Source organism: Haemaphysalis longicornis, unplaced genomic scaffold (assembly GCF_048455015.1).
Source record: "Haemaphysalis longicornis isolate Haplotype H1 unplaced genomic scaffold, Haemaphysalis longicornis Haplotype H1 scaffold_13, whole genome shotgun sequence".
NCBI classification, from domain to species: Eukaryota; Metazoa; Arthropoda; class Arachnida; order Ixodida; family Ixodidae; genus Haemaphysalis; species Haemaphysalis longicornis.
In genome coordinates this window covers 92,931,390-92,957,198 of record NW_027526233.1, presented here as the reverse complement: position 1 = coordinate 92,957,198, position 25,809 = coordinate 92,931,390, and the positions used below count along the sequence as shown (strand labels likewise).

Here is a 25,809-nt window from a genome sequence, read left to right as displayed (position 1 = left end):
AAGAGCAGTGCGACAAAGAGGTGAGGATCAGGGCTCTTTGAAGGGTGACGAAGCGAGCTCTTGGAAAGAAGGAAGCTCTGTCTTCGCGGCCGCAAAGGAAACAGAAGACCCCTGGGTGGGTGGAAGAAGGTACATGCAGCACTTTAGTTGCATGCGCCGCTTTGGTACGGGGTATGCGTGAAGTCTTGAGAGGGGAAGTGCAGAGAGAAGGCTGAACGATGAGCCTAGCTATAGTGAGCCAGAGGACAACGCTGCGAGGGTGCTGTCTAGGGTTCTTCGACCCGTAGTAATGGTCGCGGGAGGATTGTTTAGCAGAACGGTAAGCGTCAGATAAGCAGATGGTTCCATAAGACAGCGAGATGTCTCTCGATTTCCTTGCGAAACTCCAACCAATTCTGTGACTCTATTACAGACAGTTTTTATGTGTGTTGCATTATATTTATGTTAATATAATAACGCTTTTACTGCGGAACTTCATTACGAGCATTGTAATGTGTAGAGTTCCAACCCTTCACAGCCACTCCGCTCCCTTCCGTGAAGACGGCCAATGTACCAGCTGACAAAGATGTCGTGGTGTATCGAGGCGAGGGGGAGCTACAAGAAAAACGACGAAGAAAGGAATGACAACAATTCCTACTGAATGAACACTGCACATAATTTAATGGTTTTTGGTTTACAATGTCGTTCAAAACAGCTTTGCACTGCTGAGGTTTCGGCTCCGCCCTTTCTCCTCGGATACGCTGTCAGCGTGGAGAGAATCTTGGTGAACCCCCAGCCCTGTCGTTCCTCCAGCCTTGCACAACAATTGCATAATACGCCATTTTTGGTTCCTGAAGTTGGCTTCACAACGCGTCACCGCTAGTGGGATAAGCTTCTTTCATTTATTTTATATAAAATAAGCCCACAAGGAACGCTGTCTTTCCAATCAGGAGAGTTCGTATGCAGCACCTTTTAATTACGACTTGGTGCCCGCCTCAGAACCTCATCATACAGTAAAAGCTCGTTAATACAGTAAAAGCCCGCATCATACAGTAAAAGCTTGTTAATTAGAGCTCCGGTTAGTCGAACTTACAGGTACTTCGAACTCACGCCCTTTTCCCGGCACAGCCCTGTGTATTACCAGGGTCCCTTAATACCGTTCTGGTCACGAAACTTCCCCGTCACTCTATGGGAGAGCTTGATATGGTGCCAAGAACGGCCGCTACGCGGCGCAAGCTGTCTTAGGGGGGCCATCGCCCCGCTGCGCCCGGCGGAACGCACTGGCAGCGGCGGCAGCCCGAAAGCGTTGTGTGGTGACAGCTCGCGGTATTCCTTCCACCAAAGTTTCTGCATCAGCGTCACACTAGCTGTTCGGCTGGACGATGTCCTGCTGGAGCCAACAACAGACTGCGTGGAGGACATTGGCCGCCTGTCGACCAAAGACTCCATTTTGGAGTACCTCGGCGGCTATGTGGCCAAGAAGTTTTCTACTTTGGATTGCTTAGGCTGCGTTGAAACGATGTTGAGCACAACACGTCAGCCATCTGCCTTGATCCAATCAAAATCGAGGGGCTATTTAAAAGTACCTAGCAGCCGTCTTCTTGCTCTCCTGAAAATTGTTGAAGAGCATGTAGAGACGTACACGGTGCAAAAAATCGCATGCGGCGACGTGTACGCGAGGATTGTTGAGGAAATTTTGCTCGACAGCCGCACAGCGTCAGCAAGTGTAGGTTGTGTGTTGCACTTTTTAGGGACAACAGCTGAGGTTGTACACTTTTTTTGAGATGTAGGGTACATTTCTTCACGCGAGAGAAAAACAAAGCCTCACGGGCAACTGTGCGCGGTTCATGCCCTGCAAGCGGTGGGCGGAAGCCACAGTCTTAATGGCTGTGTATGTGTGAGGACGCCTGCCCATTTGTAAATAGTAATGTATATCTTGTATACATTAGACTGTAATATTTTTGTACTTTTCATATTGATGTGTATATAGTGTCAATAGTGTATATTCAAACTCAGTTTATTTTGCATTTCTTACATAGCAAAAAGTGCAGGAGAGGGGACAGAAACCTGATGCTATATCGGCTTGACTGGGTCCTATCCCTCCTTACAAGGCAGTGAGCTAGGGCAGAGTGCAGCTGTTAATGAAATGAAATACACATTGTACAGTAGAGTAACAGATTGTGTAACATTACTGGAAACAGCTGTAATAGTTTCTAGTGCTTTTCTTCTCCAAAGTGTTGTTCTCGGTGTATTTTGTGTAAATAAATCATGTGTTCCAACTTTCTCCTCATTACATGCACCTGATGTGAATCTTCATAAGTACACACCTGAGTACTAAGCGGCGTATCTTTAGCGCCAAATGTAAGATTTATTGCATGCTTTAGATCATTACCGCCCTTCCCCCTCCAGCATCCAAAAAATAAAAACAAATGTATGATGTGGTGCCTAGGTAGTGCCAGACTCTGGTAGAGGCAAAGGCGGCCGAGCAGATAGCACTGGCATCGAAAGTAACTTCCAGATTAGGCTGCTGTACTTCCCTTCCCGGAGAAATCATGGGTTGTCGGCCGGTAATTAATAATGCTCTAAACAGTAAACATCAGGAAATGTCAAGCGGCGGGTGTCCCGTGTAAACTGCGTGAAAAAAAGTGATGAATCAAATGTTAGGCACGTGAAACTCGTGTTTACAGCGGTCGCGAAAGCGCTCAGAATCGAAAGTCCCCGTGTCAAAAAATGCGATCGGCGCTAACAAACGTGTGTCGACAACAACTGCGCATTTGGGTGTAAACTGAATTGAAAGGTCTGGAATAAAACTTCTGGCTCGACCATTCACTTCATTTGAATACTTGGGTAGCAGCGCGCGAGAGGCGAGCCGGATATAAACCAATGTGATTGCTCCTGTACTACCCAGTCGTGTTTCATTCCGTTCACCTTCCTCCCCCTATTTGCGGCACTACCAGAATAGAAAGCTCACCTACCGCATAAACATAATCGCCCTTTGGCCAGGCGCTAATATAAACACGTTGTCGAGCAGATCTAGCAGTAGCTGCTCGATTCGGGAGCATGAGCATCGTCTTTCAACGCTTGCGAGCTATAGCTCGCAAGTACCGCTTCGAGGCATCGCAAGTATGCATGTAATTGGGCTATTAGACAATTATTAACACAATGCGTTATCGCGTGGTATGAGAATACTTTAAATGCGCTGCTGTTTATAAGGTGGGCCCGCCCTCCCAAGTAAACAACGCGTGCGTTCCAAAGTAAACAGCTCTCATTCGTCGTCAACACTGGATCCCGTTTCGACTTTTTTACCTGGTGGCATTGATGCGTTCAGAGACGTTTAAGAAAAGGTAACAGGAAGAACAGCCGCGCACATAATCGCGTCGAAACGTCGGCAGCAGTGCGCATACAAGCCCAGCACTGGCGGCGGCTTGTGCCCCCCCTACGACGGGTGGCGCCCGCTAGCGAGAGATTTTGTCCCTATATCAACCTTCGGGCGGAGTTTCGTGACCAGAAAAGCATTGAAGGACTCTGGTATTACAATGGGTGAAAACTCCGGATAATTCGAATTTCAGGGTATCCATAACGGTTAATTCGAATGTCGGCCGAGAGTGATTACAATGTGTTGCACATCCAAAAGAAACCAACTTTACAAGAGGTGCAACACAGTGAAATAGAAAAACAACAGCGTTGCGCGCTCGCTACGCGTCTGCGATAGCTTATTTCGCTGCTAGGGTGGACGCCGTTGGTGGTTTTCTTTGTGCCGTGGTCGCTGGTTTGGGCCTGTGATCCATGGGACTTGCCCAAAAAACGTTTAGTAGCGCCTAACTGGCGATTACCAGCACAGAGGTGCTTTCGTTGTGTTCATCCGCGCAGTGAGGCGCGCTGTCCATTCCTTCTAGCGAACGCCCGCTAATTAGAACTCCACTTAAAGGGACACTGACGTGATATGTAAACATTGCGGGATTACTAGCGCAAATTGTAGTCCGGAGTCCCCAGGCCATGTTTCGACCACTCTAGGCGCGTTTACGCGATTTTATTTAGTAGAAAAACTAATTCGAAAATGCTGTCCTCCTCTTTTTACGCTCGCCCATTTTCTGTGGCGTTTTCGTGTGACGTCAGGAGGGGATGAGCTGGCAATTGGCTGCGCCAGGGCTGCGCTACTGCACGGCTCCCCGGCCGACAGAGTCAGTCGGCCCAGCGTGTCGTCCGCCGGCCGCCGGCCGGTCGCCGCAATCAAGGAGGTTAAAAAAAATTGCATGGTCGCAATTCGTTCGCTTAGTTGAAACGAAGCCAGGTCACGTTTGTGAATGGAAGAATGTGCCTTTCTTTACTTGGTTTGTTTGTACACTGTATCTAGCTCCAAGTCAAGGTCGCTTCACACAAGCGCTGCACAAGCGCACATGCGACGCTTCGCTGACTGGTACGCCAGTAGGAAAATATAAGGCCTCTTGAAGGCGGGAGAAGAGTCAGCGAAGTCAATATAGGTACTAAGGAAATAAAATCAACTGATATTTTTACCGTACAGCGTAAAACTAGGGCGGGGGAAGCACTTTTTTGTGCTGGGCGAACAAGCACAGCGGTCAGCAGCACGACTACGCATCTGCGAACGCTTTTCCATCTATGAAATGCAATTGCTAGACGTGAGCTACTGTAGAAACTCGGGCGACGCTTACTGCACGATCGCAGTACAACAAATAGTCACCTAAGCTGCTTGAAATGCCAAAACTAAATAAAAGTGTAAACCGGTTGTACAATATATACCCTGTATTAGCAAAGCCTCCGCGTCCCGCTCCGTGGCTCAGTGGTCTGGGGCGCTGGGTGTGTCACCGCAAATGTTTGGCAAGTCACGAGTTCAATCCCCGCGGGTACGTGCTTTTTTTTTTTGTAAGGTTAACTTTTTTGTTTTCCGCCGATGTTTTATATATTGAGGTTCACCTTTTTTTGGTCCGCAACTTTCATGGTTACACGAACTAGTTCACAAAACGCGCGCAGGCTGGCACTGGCGCGCTAGCGAGTTCTCGTTGGCGTGCTGTTGCCATAAGCACCGACTGCTTGCAGGCAGTGGGCACAGGCCAGAATGAACAGACCCTTGGCCTGGTGCGAACACGCTTTTTACGATACAGGCATGAGGGAGGCAAGCTCCAAATATGGGGGAAAAGCGCATGACATTTGGGTGTCTGCGGGTACGCGGAGGGCGTTCATGCACTTCGTAGGTCTCGGCTAGTGAATGCTACGACTACAAGCCGTCCTAGGAGGCTTATCTTGTGCATTTTACAGCCGACAACATGGCAGAAGCGCGGCACGATGATTACTGAGATATTGAGAATGCCCATCCAACAACGCCGAGAATGCCCGAGAATGCCCAACAACGAGAATGCCCATCCAACAGCGGTGCACAATAAACCAGTCTCAAGTATGCACAGCGATGCATTTCCTTTTATTTTAGCGACATGTTTCAGTATGCCATGTATTGGAGACGTGCCGCTGAGGCTGGATGATATGATTTCTTGAACATTTTTTTATGTACGTGATGGAGCATCACTGGTGTTATTTTTAACCGAACTGGCGAAACATTCTTATGTTGAAATTTCACAGAGTGAGTGATCATGAATCTTTGGTACTATGTCTCTTTGGTTTGGTAGATCGCGCAGTGTTCTATTTTCGGCTAGAATCACCAAGCGTCTATTCATTCTGTATTCCGTTCTCAGTTGTAGCATATATTCATTCAGTGACCCCCGCTTCATTTATCTTCAAAATCTGTTTTACCAACGAAATCTTGTATCTCTGTTCACGCCGATTTTTCTCTTCCACCCGTTAGATGCACCATAAACGCAATTAACATGAACAAGCAGTATCACAATTATTTGCTGCAATACATACTAACTCACATTTTCCCACAATACGCTGTCGAAAACGTAAAATTGGTATTCCTTGCACTCGCCAGAGATTCTACTATCACCTGGAGCACAAAAAAAACCTATAACTGTCAAAAATGTGGCGAGTGAATTATGCTGGATTAACCAAATCGCCAGAAATACATGCGTGGAAGCCAAAGAAGGGCGACAGAGTTGAACTAAACTAACGAACAGCGCTTTCTTCCCAGTCTTCTCACCTTCATATTCTTACAATTGTTGCGCTGTGGTCAAGAATTACATTTAAATCTTCCGAGCTTCACGACATCAAGTTAAATTTGCGCTACATGCTGGCCTAGTCTCTAGCTGCTGACGAGCTGAACACTTGGCAAGAACTCAAAGGATTATCTGGAAATCTTGCAGCGCAAGCAATACTTCACCAATCACGAACATGCGTGCAGGGAAGGCACATACCAGCACCACCTATAAAACAAAACTTGACATCAAGTGCCGTTTCCACGAATTGGGTGCCACCGTTGTGCTCTAAGAAAAGAGAAGGTAGGTGAAGTTGCGCGTAGGGAATTGAAAATATGTAGTGTGCGAAGTAATTTTTTTCACTAGGTATCACGCCACATCTGCGGCGAGTACATTTGTTCTATCTTACCGAAGACGTTATAATGAATGGGCCCAGGATTGGCGTGAAAGTGACGAGCCAGTGGCCAGTGCGTGCGCAATTAAACGTTGCTTTATACATGACGCTAGAAAAAGCAGAAGACAGGGCAGGGAAGCACAGACGCGAGGCTAAAGATATAAGATATATATCTAAAGATATATATACAAAAGGCAAGAGGCTAACGGGAAAATGTCCGCAATAAAGAAAAGAAAACGTCCTACGGGGTTTTGTCGCAGCCCTTCGGGGTTTTGAAGTGCCGACACGTGTGGGGTCGATGGGGACGTCACGGCGCGGTTGGCTCAATGACCGGCTCTAGGCAACTGCTCATCCAGGAACGGGACGTCGGGCTGCACTGTCGACCTTGGCGATGAGTCCCAGCTCGATGGCGTAGCAGCGGGTGTGGGCGGAGGGTTCAACCTCCAGGTGAATCCGGACCCGCGCTCTCTCGCCGAGCGCGTCACCAGCTCAAGGCACGGATAGCCCACGGGTTTTCATGATAAGCGGCCGACAGCTCACGGACCCAGCAGCGGTTGAGACCCAGGTTCTCACCCGAACATGATCACAGAGCCGCACTCTGAAGCCCAGCGCGTCACAGGCGTCCACTGATCACCGGCCCGATTTGATTTTCTGCATGCACTCGTTGCCGCTGCACGCTCGGTCTCCTCTTCTTCCTCGTCCACCGGCACTTCATCAGAATGACCCCGGGTCTAAGAATGTTTTAAAGGAGCAACAACTATTCTAAGAGTTAAAAAGGCATGGTGGAGTTGGGAGAAGTTCGTTGTACCGACGAACACGCTTTTGCGCACAGTCCACAAGAGCACAGTCAGTCCTATCGGCACACTTCACCGCACAGCACATGCACGAAGTGTATAGAAAAATACACTAAAACAAAGGTAGGACCCCAATTACGCGTTACAAACAACTGTGGACCACAAACTATGTACAAAAGAGAGGGCGACAGCCGAGGATTAAACTCCACTCGTGTAGTCAGCCTCTGGATTGTCGGTTCCCTTGTATTCGCCAGAGGTTTCCTGCTGGCGACCCTCTGACTGGCTAACGATGACTCTGGTGTGACGATATTTTCATCACCGTGCCGACGGTGTCTTTTGGTGTCCGGTCGCTGCCCTTGAGGCGATGAATCATTAAGTTCTGGTGATGCCATCTTGCCTTGTCGCTTGACTTCTCAGCAGAAGTTTGGTTTTTGGACCCCATCTAAGCCTTTTAGGCTCGTCGACAGGTACCAGGGCAAGCTTTTATGAAACGGTGGCGACTGAGTAAATGCCTTGTTTTACACGGGTTCACATCTTGGTCGTGGGATCGTCAATTTGCTAAGTGCCCCTTTGCACATCCACGATAGTTTCTTTGCGTTATTACCAAACGCTTCTGAGTTTCGAACGTCCTTGTCTTGGGAACAGCATGTTGGCAGCGCTGCTGCGGGTGCCCAAACTTTCGTCTTTCTTTTAGAGAATTATGACGACAAGTGTCGCAATTCCTGACAAAACTTCGTACGTCTCGCCGCAGGGCTGGCCAGAAATAGTTTTGCAAAGCGCAGAGAGTCGTCCTTCGGACACCTTGGTGCCCGCCATGGTGCTCTGAAGGGCTACTCGAAGGGTCGATTCCCGCAGTTTCTTTGGAACGACCACTTGTTTATACATTGTGCCTGTGGCAAGCTGGTACAGACGGTACAATATGTTGTGTGATTTTATAAACGAGTACATGTGTCCTTTTTCAGACGTAAAATTCTTTTCCAACTTCCGGAAACAGCATCGGAGGGTCGTGTCTGGTTTTTGTTCTTGAATTAACTCTTCTCTGGGGATATCAGTGCAACTGATTCGAGGCACAGTTAAAAACTCAACTTCGGCATTGCTTGTCTTGGCGACAGCAGAAACTGGAAAATCGGTGGGTAGCTGGGTGACGGTTGCAGCCAGTGCTCCATTTGGGCCATCTTTGCGTTTGAGTTGCCAGTCGGGATCTGGCATGTGAGGTTTCCGCAAACCTGGAATGTTTCAGAGCACGAGATCATAGATCAGTTGATCCACGCAAGCGTCGATAACCTCGCTAACAAAGAACGGGGTGAGGACGCAGACTTTGGCTTCGGGAAACTTCTTAACTGTTCTGTCCAAAACCGGCACTTGGGTAGTTCTTCCCGTTAAGTGGTTTTAGTTAACGGTATTGCTACCAGTGTCCCTCAAAACGGCGACTGGCTGTCCGAATAATCGCCCTTCCTCTAGTGGCATTCCTTTGGCTAAGCAACCATGTTGCTTGATGATGATGGTTGGATGTTTATGGCGCAAGGCCAACTGGGGCAAAGAGCGCCAAAACAATAGTCATATATGAGGGGTGCAACCTTAAACACTAAGTGAAGTCAGTAAAACCAAAAGTGAAATCACGAAACGACAATGAGCATGGCTGATGTATAGGGCCAGATCATGATGCGTGATAGGAAATGAGGTTTAAAAACTTGACCTCTGACAAATACTCAAACACACGTTTCACGGAAACAATAGCATCATCACCAAGAAAGAACGATGGATGTAGGGGAATATGTTGTCTGTAGAGTTCTCTGAAGTGTTTGTGTCGTGTTGTGTGAAGTGCCTTCCATGTGATTAGTATGTGCACTACGGATAGGGCCTCTCCGCACCTGCTGCACTGGGGTCTACAAGATCCGGTCAGCAGATACGAGTGCGTCGCATGGGTGTGCCCTATCCGCAGCCTACCCAAGGCGACTTCCGTGTGTCTGTTGCGTGAGTCAGCTGTCTACCGTCCCAAGTGTGGCTTTATTACATGTAGTTTGTTGTATGTCTGTTCGTCCCAGTGTGTTTGCCATGTTCTGCGCATGTGTTGTCTTATGTGAGGCTTGAGGTCCGTGTAGGGTATCGTTGTAATGTCCACAGTGCTCCTGAGTGCAGCAGCAGTGGCCCTCTCGTCTGCCAACTCGTTCCCAGCGATCCCTGCGTGACCTGAGACCCAGCAGAGGACCAGCTCATGCTTTTGTGCATACACGGACATGATAGTGTTGAATACAAGATTAACTATGTGGTTTTTGGGGGGCTTGTGTGATGACAGTGCACGAACAACACTCAAAGAATCTGTATAGATGATGGAATTGGGAATTTGAGTTTCAAGAATGTGTCGTACAATCAGTAAAATTCCATACGCTTCTGCTGAAAAAATTGTTGTGTGCACGCTCATGGTTCTGGCTGCATTGAAATTTGGACCATGAGCAGCGCACGACACCATAGTGGAGGTTTTAGAAGCATCACTATAAAATTCTGCACATGTGTATTTAAACTGCAAAGACAGAAAGTGTTGCAGTATTGCAGCTCGTGGTACCCGATTTTTGTCAAGTGTAATAAAAGAAAGGTCGCACGACGCAGGGCGAACTTGCCAAGGCGGTAAACTGTTTGAAAAGGATGACCTGTACACATCTAAAAACGAAGCACTGAGATCCGAGGCTCGCTCTTTCACTCTAAGTAAAAAGGGCAGAGGAACGGATGGGCGCTTTACAAAGAGCAGAGATGTTGATGTATCGTTAAAGACAGGATAAAAAGGATGATTATTCAGCGATGAAATTTTAAAAGCATAAAGCAAGTCCATGTATGTTTGTTGGTTCTCAAGGCTCCACTTATTACACTCAACATAAAGGCTCTCAGCAGGGTAGTGCGAAAAGCACCCGACGAAAGACGAAGGCCCAAGTGTAGCACTGGGTCAAGAATTCGCAAGGCTGTCTTAGTCGCCGACCCATACACCACACTGCCATAGTCCAAACGAGACCCAACCAAAGCAGTATACAAGCGAAGCAAGAGTTCTTTGTCGGACCCATAGGATTGGTGGGAGAGAACCTTAAGTATATTCATTGTTTTGAGACATTTATTTTTAAGTTCCTTGATGTGGGGAATAAATGTGAGTTTGTGATCAAACACCACACCTAAGAACTTGTGCTCCTCATTCACAGGAAGCAACACGTCATTAAGATGAATGTCTGGGTCCGGATGGACCCCACGCTTCCTGGAGAACACAACGCAGGAACTTTTTGCAGGATTCAATTTAAAACCATTCTTGTCTGCCCAGCCGGCAAGTTTCTTGACACCAAGCTGGGCTTGGCGTTCGCAGATTGACATATTACATGATTTATAGGATATCTGGACGTCATCTACATACATAGAATAAGAGATTGTGGGTGGCAGTGCCTTACCAAGAGAGTTCATTTTTACTATGAAGAGAGTGCAGCTTAACACACCACCTTGTGGCAAGCCATTTTCTTGCACGTGAACCCTTGAGAGTGCACCACCGGCTCTCACTCGAAACGTTCTTTCTGACAGGTAACTGACAAGAGTGTTTAACATGTTACCTGAGACACCGAATGACTTTAGGTCACTGAGGATCCCGTACCGCCAAACGGTGTCGTAGGCCTTCTCGAGGTCGAAAAACACAGTTACACAATACTGTTTATGAACGAAGGCATCCTTTATATACGATTCAAGAGATACGAGTTGATCGTTCGTGGATCGCCCCGCCCTGAAGCCGGCCTGGCAGCGGTAGAGAAGATTGTTGTACTCAAGGAAGTACACGAGCCTGCGATTAATCATCTTCTCGAGAAGCTTGCACAGGCAGCTCGTCAGGGCAATAGGACGGTAACTTGGGGGGGACAACGGGTCCTGTCCCTCCTTCAGGAAAGCTACAACTATAGCCTCCTTTCAAGAGTTTGGAATGTGCCCCGAAAGCCATATCTTGTTATACAGGTGTAAGAGTGTTAGAAGAGTGTCTGTGTGCAGGTATTGTATCATTGTATATGTGATGTTGTCTGGGCCTGGAGCTGAGGGTTTACACGTGCTCAAAGCAGCCCATAGCTCATGCAGTGAAAACTCTGAGTTATAAGAAGATGTTGACCTATTGTTATCTAGTATAGGCTTCTTTTCGGCCGTTTGTTTATGTTTCATGAAAGTGTTTGTGTAGTGTGCTGAACTGGACACGTGTTGGAAGTGTTGTGCGAGTGTGTCAGCCTGGTCTTCGAGTGTGTCCCCTGTTGTGCTGACCAGAGGCAGGCTGTGTGTTTGTTGTCCTTTCAGTTGGCGTATTCTCGTCCATACTTTCCGTGTGTCTGTGTAGGAGTTTATGGATATTATGAAGGAACGCCAACTCTCTCGTTTTGCCTCACGGCGCACGCGTTTTCCTAACGCCTTGGCCCGTTTGAACAAAATGAGGTTACCCGACGTGGGGTACCGACGAAGGACACCCCACGCCTTGTTCTGGGCCTCTCGCGCCCGCCTACAGTCCTCATTCCACCACGGCCTCCGCTGGTTGCGCAGGGCACCAGAGGCGTGGGGAATGGACTTATCGGTGGCGTCGAGGATGTGCGCCGTGAGCAGTTGGGTAGCTTCTTCAACGTGTAGGTGTCCTATGGATGTGTGGCGTAGTTGGGATGTCTCTGTAAATGTATTCCAGTTAGCTCTTGCTTCGTTAAACCTTTTATGGGAAGATTGACTGCTCGGGCCTGTACCTATATACGTTAATGAAGTGAGGAAATGGTCACTACCATATGGGTCTGTGCCCACACCCCACTCAAGACATGGAAAGAGAACTGCGGAACCAATCGCCAAGTCAAGATGCGAGTATGTATTGTGTCCTAAGTTATGGTATGTAGGCTGTTTTTTGTTGAAAAGGCATGCTCCTGAAGATGTAAGGAATTTCTCTATCAGGCGACCCCGGGAATCTGTTCTGGAGAAGCCCCAAAGAGGGTTGTGTGCATTAAGGTCGCCTGTTAGAATGTACGGTTCGGGCAGCTGGTCGACCAGCGCCTCGAAGACAGAGCTCGAAAGTGCATAATCAGGAGGAATGTAAATGGAGCATACCGTTATCAACCTATTAAAAATAATTGTGCGGACGGCTACTGCCTCAAGAACGGTGTTCAAGGTGACAGGGTGGCATGCTAAGGATTTGTGGGCGATTATGGCCACACCGCCAGAAGAGTGTGTGCAGCCATCCCTGTCTTTCCTGTATACCAGGTAACTATTCAAGAAATTTGTGTGTTTGGAATTCAGATGTGTTTCCTGGACACACATTAAACTTGGCTGATTGGCATGCAGAATCTCATACACGTCGTCAAGATTATTTAGAATGCCTCTGCAGTTCCATTGAATGATATTTTCTCTTCCCATTATGATGTATTAGAGCTACTGGAGTGTGACTATTTATGTAGGGTCTTTCGGGGCTTGGACTCTTGGACAGGTTTTCTTTACCTCCTCTGGAGGTTTAGATGGATGGACCGGCTCCTTCCGCTGCAAAGCAGACAGGAAGGGTCCCACATCCACCTCATCATCTGATTTGGAAGGGGTACCCGGCGTACCGGACCCCCCGGACTTGGCACCCTTTGCGGTGCCCTTCGTTTTGGCCGCGACCGCCGAGGGCGTCAGGAGCGCCCCGGGTGGCACAGGTGGTGCGGCGGAGGTGGGAACTGCTGCCGTTTCCTCCGTCTCCATCTCCTCCGGGCCCTCGCGTGAGCTTTGAGTAGGTGCAGAGGACGAAAAAGAGGGTGCAGCATCCCCAACGGACGTGGATGCCACCACAGCCGCTGCTGGCCCAGCGAGCGGTGCGGAGGCGGGTTGGGCTACCTGAGGCAACCCAGAGGGGGGCGGGGGGCGGGACCAAGTACGACTCGCGGTACTGGGTCCCCGCCGAAACAAGACGCCGCTCCGCCCCCCGGCGAGCTGCGTCGGCGTACCTCCCCGGAGGAAAAGAGGCGAACCTCTTTCGCGCCTCAGGGAGAAAAGAGGCGAACCTCTTTCGCGCCTCAGGGAAGGAGATGTTCTCGGTTACTTTCACGTGGATTATCTTCTCCTGTTGAAACTTCTCACAGCTGCGGGACCATGCCGCATGCGGCCCCTGACAGTTTGCGCAGGTGAAGGTGGTCGAGTCACAGTTTTCAGTGGGGTGGTCGTGTGTGGCGCATTTTGCGCAGGTCTGTTTGCCGCGGCAAGAAGTCGTAGCGTGCCCGAACCGCTGGCACTTGTAGCAGCGGCGCGGGTTAGGTATGTACGGACGTACACCACACCTAATGAAACCAGCATTGATGTGTTCAGGAAGTTTTGAACTGCTGAATGTTAAGATTACGTGCTTTGTTGGTATTTCTACATTGTCGCGACGGATGGTGATTCTCCTGACAGCTGTTACGCCCTGATCCTTCAGGCCTTCCAGAAGGTCGGTCTCTGTTTCACTTAGCAGATCTGTCTGAGATATCACCCTCTGCGAGCTGTTGAGGCTGCGGTGGGCTGTGACAGTGATGTCCAGATCTGCCAAGCGGGTTTGGGTCAGGAGATTTGTGGCTTGCTGCTGCGTCTTGACTTCAACCAACACTTCGCCTGTTCGTAGTTTTTTTGCCTCGAAAGATTTCCCAATGATTCCTTCAAGGAACTTGGAGACGAGGAATACAGATTGGGAGGAGACGGGTTTGGATTTGTCTATTGATTCAAGGACCAAAAAAGGAGATAGTTGTCATGATTGGGAACGTTGATAGTTGGTAGGGGTGGAAAGGAAACTTGGGTGCGGCCCTTTTCGGGGGTCGATGACGTCTGGGGGGGGTTTGAAAATGCCATATGGTACATTGGAAAGCAGGGAGACGGGGGTACTTTCTTCTTTGACCTTGCCCTGGTAGTCAAAGAGGTCCCGGAGCTCCCTGCCTGGTAGACAGGCAGGGAGCCCTTCGGCCGGAGCTTTACCTGGACCCCGACGGCCACCGTTCGTGGTTTCTAACCCTCCACCTTAAAAACACAACACCACGGTAGGTCACAGCTTATTGTGGGGGGCTCGGGGTCCACGGTATCGCCAGTACCGTCACCAAGATTAGTCAAGGTGCCCCGTGCGGGGCAACCATGTTGTTTCACGATGCCATAAGAATACTTGACACCGGGATTGTCATCAAACTTGTCTTCGTCAAGCTCGACGTACTGCTGTGGAGTTTCCCGAGGTTCAGCGGCAGCACCAGCAGCAACCTGCTCTTGTCCATTGCGACGGTTCAGGCAGTTTCCGGTTTCGTGACCGAGGCGACCACAAGTATTGCATTTGGCTGGATCCTTAGGTGTGTCGCGACAATCTCGAGCTTGGTGGCCTGGCCGATTGCATAAAAAGCACTTATGAGGCACTTTTTGCTGTAAGTCGGCCTCGGTTTCTGTCGTATCGCGCAGGTCCTCGGAAGTCTTCCCAAGGTTCGAGGGGTTTTGCGCCTCTAGAAAACGATCTGTAGCCTCGGCCAGGTCGTTCAGCGTCTTACACTCTCGCTACTTCAGGACGATGATAAGCTTGCGATGGCAGCAGCTGATGAATTGTTCGCCGATCATTGATCGCGAAGAGCCTCGACTGTTTTTTGCACATTCGCCATCTCGATCCAGCGGACAAAATAACCCGTAAGCCTTGGCGCTAGTTGCTTCCCGGTTTCGCCATCCTCAGCTCTCGCCTTCCTGAACTTTTCTTGGTAATTTTGGGCTGGGAACCGAAACCGCTGAAGCAACGCCCATTTGACCTTGACGTAATCTAGGGTCTCTTCGGTGGTCATACGGCCTATGATGGTCAGAGCCTCTCCGCTCAAGCACATGCTTACAGCTAAGGATCATTTGTCCTGAGGCCACTGCTGTCCGGTTGCCACGGGCTCAAACCTTTGCGGGTACGCGCGCAGGTCATTGCGCTTCTCGTCGAAAAGAGGAAGAAGTGTCTGCGGGCTAATCGCAGGCGGAGTTGCAACAACTTCTCCTCCCGCGGCGACATTTGGTTGGGTGGTACCACCACCCTCTTGGAGCAATAGCAGCTCCTTCTCCTTTTCTGCAGCTTCTTTAGCTCTTTGCGCGGCTTCTTTCGCTCTTTCAGCGGCTTCTTTCTCTCTTTCAGTGGTTTCTCGGCTGGCCTCCCTCTCGGCGGCTCTAGTGGCGCGTTGCTCAGCACGTTCGCTCTGTATCAACGCCCTAAGCTCTTAGGGCGTTGAGAGAGAGTCCCAGCTGAGCCCCCATTGACATTAAGATTTCGAGTTCAATGTTGTTGCAGCTGACGTTACAGGAACACTCGTGGCTGACTGACTCCTTTCAGCGGATGTTAAGAATCTTGGCAGGATCGCCACTTTTTGTAATGAATGGGCCTAGGATGGGCGTGAAAGTCACGAGTCAGTGGCCATTGCGTGCGTGAGTAAACGTTGCTTTATGCATGACGTTAGAAAAAGCAGAACACAGGGCAGGGAAGCACAGACGCGAGGCTAAAGATATAAGCGTTACAAAAGGCAAGAGGCTAACGGGAAACTATCCGCAATAAAAAAAGAAAACGTCCTACGGGGTTTTGTCGCAGCCCCTCGGGGTGTTCAAGTGCCGACACGTGCGGGGTCGACGGGGACGTCACGGCGCGGCTGGCTCGATGGCCGGCTCTAGGCAACTGCTCATCCAGGAACGGGACGTCGGGCTGCACTGTAGACCTTGGCGATGAGTCTCGGCTCGATGGCGTAGCAGCGGGTGTGGTCGGAGGGTTCAACCTCCAGGTGAATCCGGACCCGCGCTCTCCCGCCCCGCGCGTCACCAGCTCAGGCACGGGTAGCCCACGGGTTGTCGTGATCAGTGGGGGACGGCTCACGGAACCAGCAGTGGTTGCGATTCAGGTGCTCCCCGAAACACGATCACAGGGCCGCGCTCTCCAGCGCAGTGCGTCACAGGCGTCTACTGATCGCCGGCCCGATTAGATTTTCTGCACGCACTCGTTGCCGCTGCACGCTCGATCTCCTCTTCTTCCTCGTCCACCGGCACTTCATCACAGACGTCTATGTCACATTTCAAGGCACCACCTAGCTTCCTTACAACATTATCTTTCAAAGGTTCTGCTCCACTGGCCAGAGGTTCCAGCGTACCGTCTAGAGATGTACAACACCGGATACATTTACCGCAGTGCACACGAAGTTACATTTCTCGGTAATTAAAACGGCCGCGAACATTCGTTGCAGATAAATGCGGGTACCATAAAACAGAAAATTCCCGCTGCTTGAGTCCCCAGTGTATATTTTATCGCGTGATGTCGTACTGCCAAAAAGGCCGCCTATGCGCTACACAATGGACCTAAAACTTTTCTTTGTTTCATTGCCCATCTTGGTCCTCCCTATTAGTTGAACGAGAAACACTAGGGGCATTTGTTTATTTAGGTGAAGTTTCAAGTTTTGAAATAAATGAAGTGAAGTGATGTGAAGTGAAAGTTTTATTTTCGCTGTTTTTTCATATTTATTGTGTGCAACATCCGTATGTGTTTTTATATGCGACTGCATCTCATTCACTCGCCTTGTCCCTCCATACGGCGTTGTTGTCCGTCCACACCCCTCCCCCAATCTCCTCGCCGCACGAGCTGCGCTCTCCGCCGCTCACCCCCTCTCCTCTCCGATAGCGAACACTCTCTCGCGAGGGGCAATGGATCGGATTCGATTGGATTGGCTTGGCTTGGATTGGATAGGATTTGGATTGGATTGGATTAAAGTGGATTGCGTTGGATTTTGTTGCGTCATAGCCGCGTCACGTTGCGTCATAACCTTGGCAGGTTGTGCACGGCACGTTTCACGCGATGGGAGAGTCAACCTAACGGAAACAACAACGGAACCCCCTATGCGTCGCATCTACTCAGGGGTTCCCGCGAGGGGAGGTGGGAGAAATTTTCTCTTCCTGATACCCCCTAACTAGAATGTTTGCGTCGAAATTTTGTGAAACAAATCAGCTTTCTCTTTAAATTAGGACATATCATTTGTTCACTCTACCTGTGTGTCAACGGAAAATTAACAGCTGACTGCTTGCAACGAAGAAACGCCTCCTTTAAGAACATTGTCCCTTCTTAACGAAACTGGATGATGATGATGTTCTCAAATATTTTAGCACGTGCCCACAAGGGGAGATCGCCCAGGGGTAAATCGGTTGTTGAAATATGCGGAGACTTCAAAATACAAATTATTTCGGGAAAGCGGCTGTAAAAGGAAACCTAATTATGAACAAAACCCGAATTACCCATTAATTAGCTCCCTTCGACAACTCAAACGACCTGAAGTCGAAACAAAATTTTGAATGCTTATATTGATAGAGAGTCCCAGCTGAGCCCCCATTGACATTAAGATTTCGAGTTCAATGCTGTTGCAGCTGACGTTACAGGCACACTAGTGGCTGACTGACTTCCGGTTTCGTGACCGAGGCGACCAGAAGTAGTGCATTTGGCTGGATCCTTAGGCGTGTCGCGATAATCTCGAGGTTGGTGACCTGGCCGATTGCATAAAAAGCACTTGGGAGGCACTTTTTTCTGTGAGTCGGCCCCGGTTTTTGTCGTATCGCACAGGTCCTCGGAAGTCTTCCCATGGTTCGAGGGGTTTTGCGCCTCTAGAAAACGACCTGTAGCCTCGGCCAGGTCGTTCAGCGTCTTAAACTCTCGCTCCTTCAGGACGATGACAAGCTTGCGATAGTACGGGGAATTAGTGCCAAATATATTTGGGAATATTCGAAAAATAGCAACGTTTTAAAGGTTCCAATAGGGGAAGAAATAATCTTGGAATAGGTGAATTTTCATCGCTCGCAGCAATACCACACAAACAAAATTTTGAGATTGCCCCGACTGCTTTTAGTAATTGGAATAAACTTTTCGGTAGTTGGACAGTTTCGGACTACTTTAAAGGAATGGGCAACTTACGGGAATCAAAAATATCCATCCTAGAGTATGTTATAATATTACCCTTCTAACCAGACTAAATAGGATATATACTTATCTGCAGTTTTCACTTCACCCTGTGTGTATCTGTAACTATGTAAGACTGTAGTACTTCTACCCACATTCGTGGTGTTTCGACCCTGAAACTACTGTTCGCGTTTGCCAACAACTGAACTTTCTACTCTGTTTATGTTGTACCCGGCGTGGTAAAAAATGTTACAACAGCCTTCTCGGAAACCCCCTATTTGATGCACCAAAAGATAATATAGTGGAATCGAAAAAGTCCACCCCAAACGCTCTAATGGGTCTTTCAAAAGCTGTTCTCTAGCTGTTGAGAAACGGCGGCATTCGAGAAAAAATTGTTCCCTTGTTTCAGGGACCTGGCACCGCGCACATAGTTCCGTAGGTGAAAGTCCTCACCTGAACAGATATAAATTAAGACTAGTAATCTGGCATATAATCTCAGGGAAGGTCACCTCGCATTGCCGAGAACAAAAATGTACATTCCACACGAACTTTAAATGTTGGTACTCTTCAAATTATAACAGTGAGTCTGAACGTGTAGCATCTAAATGCCAATATCGTCCTAATGTTGAAAGTGCAAATAGAGCCCGATTAGGTATTCGGAATGAAATATCTGCTGTGATACCGAGATTAGCTAAATGGTCCGCTAGCTCGTTGCCCCTGATATCCGTATAGCCAGGGACCCAAGACAAGTGTACCTCCTTCACGTGCCTAGGAACAAAAAACTAATATTCGTTTCCTAATGCGCCGTTTTATTCTTACTGTTGCTAGGGCTGAGGAACTTTCCAGTCGCTCTTTCTAGCAACACATCAGCAGAAAGAAAGAAAACATGATTTTTGTAATTCTCAACTTCACATGTATAATTTTTTGAAGTACGATTTCATTCGCGGAGTTGTGTCTCCGTTTTAACACGCTCTTATTCTTTCCCCTATGTCTGGGTTGTATCTGTAAATATGAGTTTATGGCTTCACCTTTCGATTAGTCAGCTCGATATGTGCAGTTTTGACATAAATATATTTTTATACTGTCGTATTTGAGTATTGCAAAGTTATTCTGGTAGGTGGGAAGTGGTGCTAATGGTTGACGTAATTACTGTCATCATGTTTCATACTCTTTACGAGAATATCTCGTTTTTTGGGCTCTCTTTCGGAGTTTAGGCGTGTACTCACAGTGGGGCATCCGTTCTGTCGTTTTTGGTTTTCTCCTTCAGCCTCCTTTTGCTTTACAATTTGTGTAATCAGCACGCCTGTACTACTCTTCCAGGTCTCAATATATATTTCTAACACTCATGCACACTCGAAGCCCCGTAAAGTTTTCGAGGTGGACATTATTGATGCCCAAACCCAAAGCGAGGCGCATGCTACGTTAGGTAATGGAGTTGTTCTGTCGTTACATATTGTCCATGCAGTTAAGAGAATTTCATGCGTCCCTCCGCCTAACGACTAGGATGGAATAACGGAAAGATTTCTCGTGACAGATGATTCGGTTATTGTCTGATTATGGACTGAGTTTCGATTATGTCAAAATGAAACAATCGTATAGATGCCGGCTTCATAACCCGAGAAACCCGGGTTGGAGTTCTGGCACTGAACTGTTTGTCTTAAAGCAAAACTTTCTGCCTCCACGAGCCAGCGGTTTCATCGTGGCGTGCTTCACAAGAAACTTCCAACCACGCTAAATAAAAAGTACTAACACCACCGGGGATAAAACCTGGGCCCGAACCGAAACGTTGAGAGCTCGCCGTTTTAACGACTATGCTACGCCCACACGTCATGATGGGGAGACAGACGATGGTTTTGATTCAGCGGCTAGGGAGTGGCAGGGTGCATTTTGGAGGGGAAACACGGAACAAGAGGGATGGAGAGGCAGTGAGAGAGATGACGCAGTAGTCGCGCGTGCCGCCCTCCTCCGCACCATTGGGAAGACGCTCCTCACCGTTTCCCTTCTGCGGACGTGCGGCTGGGCTACAGGAGCGGCTTCCGCCGCTCTAGCCTGGAGTGGCCGACAATGCTGCGTACCCCCCACCACACTGGAATTCGGGGTTACGGCTGGAAGAATCTCTTGTTTCACTGTTTGTACAATTCAAGTGACATCGCATGGGCCCTGTGGGTGTCGTGTACAGCTTTGCTTTCTGACCACCTTTACAGCATGGATTGGAGCCATTTTTTCTTTCACTTGACCCTCTATGATTCATCATCATTGTCAGAGAGCATTGGCTTTCCTTCAAGGTGTTTTCGCCTTATAGGCGCCAAGAGTGAGAACGCGAAGCTTCGCTTTAAAAAGACTCGGCGATGGTGTGGACTACATTGGCTTTGATCGCCTTCCCAATACGAGCGTGAACCCCACAAACGTGCTGTACATTATTACTGTTCTTTGTTTCTACAGTGCGCCAGTTTTACACCACCTTTACGTAACGCCGGCGCAACAAGGCGCATTTTCATGTAATATGGAATTTATTTATCTCAAAATAACATGTTTACAAGTGGTCGATGGGATCGAGAACAGGAGAGCGAGACGCATGGATGGCCAGAACAGGAAATGGAAAGAGCAGTGCGGAACGGGGTCGGAGTATGACTCCAATTAAGGGCTAAGAAGCAAGGGCAAGCGGGGAGCTAGAACCGGTATCACGCACCGGGGGAGAGAAATAGCAGTGCTAGCGGTGATTCATAAGAGGTTTTCACTGAAAGTGAGAGAGTGCGACGAGGGACGTATGTGGGCAGCTCTCGTAAGTGCAAGCGAAATTCCTTGAGAGGTGAGGTACGAGCTTGAACGAGCACGAGGCTTGTAGCTATGGAGAGCCACCACAAGAAGCCTGCCAGAATGCTGTCGAATTAGCTGGAAACGTGGACATGGGCGCGACCATAATATTTAACAAACCTGCAATGACACACCAACAGAATCTCCCACTAAGAAAGGGGAAGTATCCCTTGAATTTCCACAAAATCACCAGCATAGCCAATTATGTTCCTTACAATAGCTATAATTTTTTATACTTTTAATTTTGTAGAAAAGATGAAGATTGGTGATACTAGAAATAAACCTTCGTTAAACCGTTTTGTATGAAATGGGTGGTGTATTGATAAATGTAATTAGGTGCTGTAACAGAAGTCGCTGAAAGATAAAAATTTTACGAAAAAAGCATGAAACCTCTTTTTGTTCTGTTATCTTAGGGAAAAAATTTAGACATTAGCATTCATTTCCATAACATGAGACATAACCTTGGAGTCGGGTAGTCTGCCTGTGAGCATCACTGAAAACGTGGTACTAAGCACTGAAACAGCAATATTATCATCTAAACGAAGCCTTAGCTTACGACTTTCTCTACGCGGTTAGAAGGTATCCGGCACTAAACGTTTTTACAGGGAATGTATGGTACATAGCAGGGACAGCTGCCCTTCCTCGATACATAGCGGTTAAAAGTACATCTGAAGTATTGCGCCGGTTCTGGTCGGAGAAAACAGCCCTGGTCAAAACCGGGAAACTGGGCCTGCCCAGACGATTCGGGTGGTGGAACATCCGCTCTCTAACCAATGATGCCGTGACATACGCTTTGAAAAGTGTTCTTAGTGTCCTTGATCTGCAGACGGGGCATCCAGCAAGGCAGCTCAGTGTATATTTCTTGGGAGCGCAAGCTAGGTTGTTTCTCCAGCACACTCCGGATGGGCCCACGGCAACTCAGCCACGCCCCTTTTACACCAAAGTAATAGTGGCATATAAGAAACTAACTGCACATAATTCACAAAGGGAAATAGAAGATATGAGGAACATAGAACTGGCTCAGAAACTACATGAGACGAGCCCTGAAAACATAGATGAGAAACAAAAGAACTTTCCCTGGCGCACGCTGATCAATGCAAATGTAGCGGGTGAAGCCCAGGACGTAACAAGGAAGTATGGGTGGTCAGTGTTGCAGACGTGAACGGTCTTAAGGAGATGGGGTACAACAACAACAGACAAGTGTGTGCACTGTAATCAGAGGGAGTCAAATGAACACGCAATGATCCAATGCATAGCGGCCAAAACATTCTGGTTCATAGTGAGCAGGGCATATAGGCAACTCCGCATTCAGAACTTCCTGGAGGGCAGACGGTGCCCAAGAAACCCTCTAGCTGTGCTTATCATAACGATTGGTCTTTATGTACTGTGGATAAACAGGTATACTGCTGTCATGCAATCGCGCCCCCGACGTAACCAGTGGAATATACTGATACAGATGCACCCAAAACTAACAGAAAACCTGGAAGCAGAGCTCTTCTTCTTAGGGGAAGAGGAATTCTTGAGAAAATGGTCTTGTCCTTTCATTGGTTCAAAACGGGCGAGTGCACCTGAGTCAGACTCCAATACACGGATTACACTTTACGGGAACACAAGGGGAGGCTTATAAAAGTGGGTGCGCCTGAGCCGCATTCCAATACATGGGCTACATTTTATGGGAATATAACGGGAGGCTCATAAAAGTGAGTGAACTTGAGTTGCACTACAATAACGTACGGGTCAAGTTTACGGGAACGTAAGGGGAGGCTTTAAAAGGCGCAAGCGTCTCGGGCGGGCAGACTTTCCTCCCGCACCTGTGCACTTGGCGTCTCGCTCTACTACAAAGTGCGCGGGCTCGCAAATGTAAGCCGCGTACTTGTGTTTTTACAGGCGTAAGCCATGTGGTGCGGATGTAAACCACGTGATTGTGTTGCTACTGCCAAAGGTATTTCCAATTGCATTTCGTAAACATAGGTCATCTTCTGAGTATTCAATAAGTTTTCTGTCCCCAAATGGGAAGGTGGAACAAATAAGTGCATATGGTGCAGTCAACAGACTAATGCTCGGTTTCTTTTGTATTTGTTTTTGCATTTGAATGTTTTGTAGTTGCGTATGTAGCAAGCAAGACCCCAAGTAAATGAAACGTCTTGTGTAAAGGGAGCTGGTGCCTGGGGTGGGGAAGTAGTCCCCCCTTCCCAGGACACAGGCTGTCCTCTCAGTGCACAATTTATGTACCAAGAAGTGTACGTCGTTTATATTCGTGTTCATGCCGTGTTAGTTCTTTTCTTATTTCGTATGTGTTGTTAACAGCAAGGAGAGATGCCGTCCTGGAATGTAACGAACGGACCGAGTATGTGAACGTGGAAAAGCGTAACCACGAGTATTTAGTACCTGCTTTTGTTGCAGGAGAAAAATAAAAAATTTTTCGGATATCGCTTCTGGGTCTCTTGGCCAAGATCAATATATAGGCCTGGTGTCGGAGTTGCGCTGATATGGGGACAGCCAAAACACCTGTTCCTAGTGTCTCTTCTCTAGGGAAGCTGACGTGGCTCTTCAATCGTCGTTTCATTGAGCTGTGTCGACTAGGGAAGACCGCACCCACGTCGTGGGTTTTCAGTGAACAATTCGTTGGTTTCGCAGTCATTGCAGAGGGGTGGCCCTGCGTTTTACGTTAGGGTAGCCCCTTCCTCCTGGATGTCCTCAACCTACTGACCATTACCTCGGCACTAAGGACACGTCATCATGGCGTCTGGAGAGGCTGTTCAGCCCCCGCCAAAGGCCCATGTCTTCTACTTCGAGGCCCCGAAGGACATCACCGTGCATGACCTGGTGAATGCCCTAGAGGGAATCGTAGGCCGTTATGGCCTGGGCACCCTGATGCATCAGGGTGGTTTTAAGTTCTGCGCGGTGGCGGCTACGGCTGCTGCTGCTCGCAAGCTTGCCGAAAAAGGAGCCATTGTCATGAATGGCGTTTCGTGTCCTGTGGCCTGCATGGGCCCGCCGGTCGTCTACATGACAGTGTACCGCCTGAAACCCGTTGTGAGTAAAGCAGAGCTTGCGGCAGCACTGAGACCGTATGGGAAGGTCCTCAACGTCAGCCAGCCGTCGTGGAGGAGCCTTCAGCATATCAAGACCGGCATGCGACTCGTAAAGATGGAGATGGCGAAGGCCGTCGCTAACTTCATGAAGATTCGAGGGTTCAAGGCCCGGTTTGAATACAAAGTTGTGCGAAGGGTATGTGCCCGCTGCGCCCAGACCGATCACCAAGCTAACGCCTGCAAGACCCGCAGGTGCGGCCGCTGCTCGGAGTACGGCCACGACGACGTTGACTGAAATGCCCAGTGTCGCCGCTGCAAGGCAACCATGCCACCGCCGACTGCCGGCGGCCCTGCTCCTATGCGGATGCTGCGAGCAATTTCTCTGAGACGCCTCGCACGCCCCCCGGTCAGCAGGCTCGTGAGAGTACAAGTGACTTTCCCGAGCTACTCCGGGCCTCAGTTGGCCAGCCTGCTGAAGTGTCCAGCGGAGGTGCTGTTTTGGGCGTCACCGCGACCGACAGCCAGGAGATGGAACTGTAGAGCTGCCTGTCGCCTTCGGAGGAAGAGCTTGAACATGCGGCAGAAGCCACGTCATCGTCAAGGACCGTTACCTCCCTCTTCACGAGCCTCAGCTCTTCCGAGAGCAGTGACCCCACGGAGCATGCTCAGCGCGAGCTAGGACGTGCAGTGGAGAAAACCATCACTCTCCCTGGTTCCTCGAGCGGCTCGAGCAGCCGCAGGAAGGAACGAAGCAAGCCCGGCATGAGCGGCACGGCGGCGGTGGGCCGTCATTAACACGCCTCTAAGTCGCCTGTAGCTGGCCACAGTACGTCCAGTTCCAGTGATGGACCTACGCCAAAGGTTAAGGACTCCCGTCTCGCCAATCCTGTCAGCCAGGTCGTCGATCTGCTCAGTAACCCATCTCTCCTAGAGCGGCTCGAAGCGTGCACCAAGCAAAGTCAGCCTTCTTCGGCGGACTGAGGTGATGCGGGAGGCACTGACGAGCCTCGCACTGCTGGCACCTCCCTCGTTGTGACCGACCCTCGTCTCACCAACCCGATGAACCAGGTGCACAACTTGCTTCCTCCCCGACCCTCTCCACCGGATCGCCTAGATGCGTCCAAGCAGGCGTTGCCGTCATCGCCAGCAGACGCCGATGATGCCGACGATAAGAAACTGTGCGTCGAAGTCGACGTGCCGTCCGACGATAGTGAGTATTCAGGATGGGAGGGTTAATGTTGTTTGTGCACTTTTCACTTTATGCTGGTGCGTTTTCTTACTTTGAATGTCGAGGGCTTCTGGGACTTGGACAAGCAGAGGGAAGTGATGCACTATGCTCGGGTGACAACACGTTGACCTTCTTTATTTGCAGGAGTGCAATTTTCATACTCCACGCGACGTTCTTTTTTTCGTGAGCGCTTTTGTGTGCAAGCTTTTTTCACCTTGTCGTACAGGATGGCTTCGGGCGTAGGCGTTGTATTTCTGCGCGAGAGCTTGCGCCGCAAGGCTCATTCTACCTATGGTACCGGAGGGCGCGTGCTTGCAGTCGTTTTTTTCATGCTTGCTCGTCGCGTCAGAGCTGTTGTTGAGTATGCACCCGCGCACTCTGAATATTCCTCTTTTTCGCATCCCTCGACGCATTCCTGCTCGAATCTTACCCAACATTTCTGGTGGGTGATTTTAATTGTGTAACGGACCGTCAGCGTGATGTACGGGGACGTGGGCATGGTCGACCGTATAGTGGTGCCCGGAAGTTTAAGAACCTGATCGGTCAATTCTACCTCGCCGATGCGTGGGT

The 25,809-nt window shown here is 49.1% G+C and overlaps 1 pseudogene; it reads left to right on the top strand.

Moving 5' to 3' along the window:
• The first annotated feature begins 289 nt into the window (after positions 1–289).
• On the top strand, positions 290–2,321 carry LOC144163955 (uncharacterized; annotated as a pseudogene).
• The last annotated feature ends 23,488 nt before the right edge of the window (positions 2,322–25,809 follow it).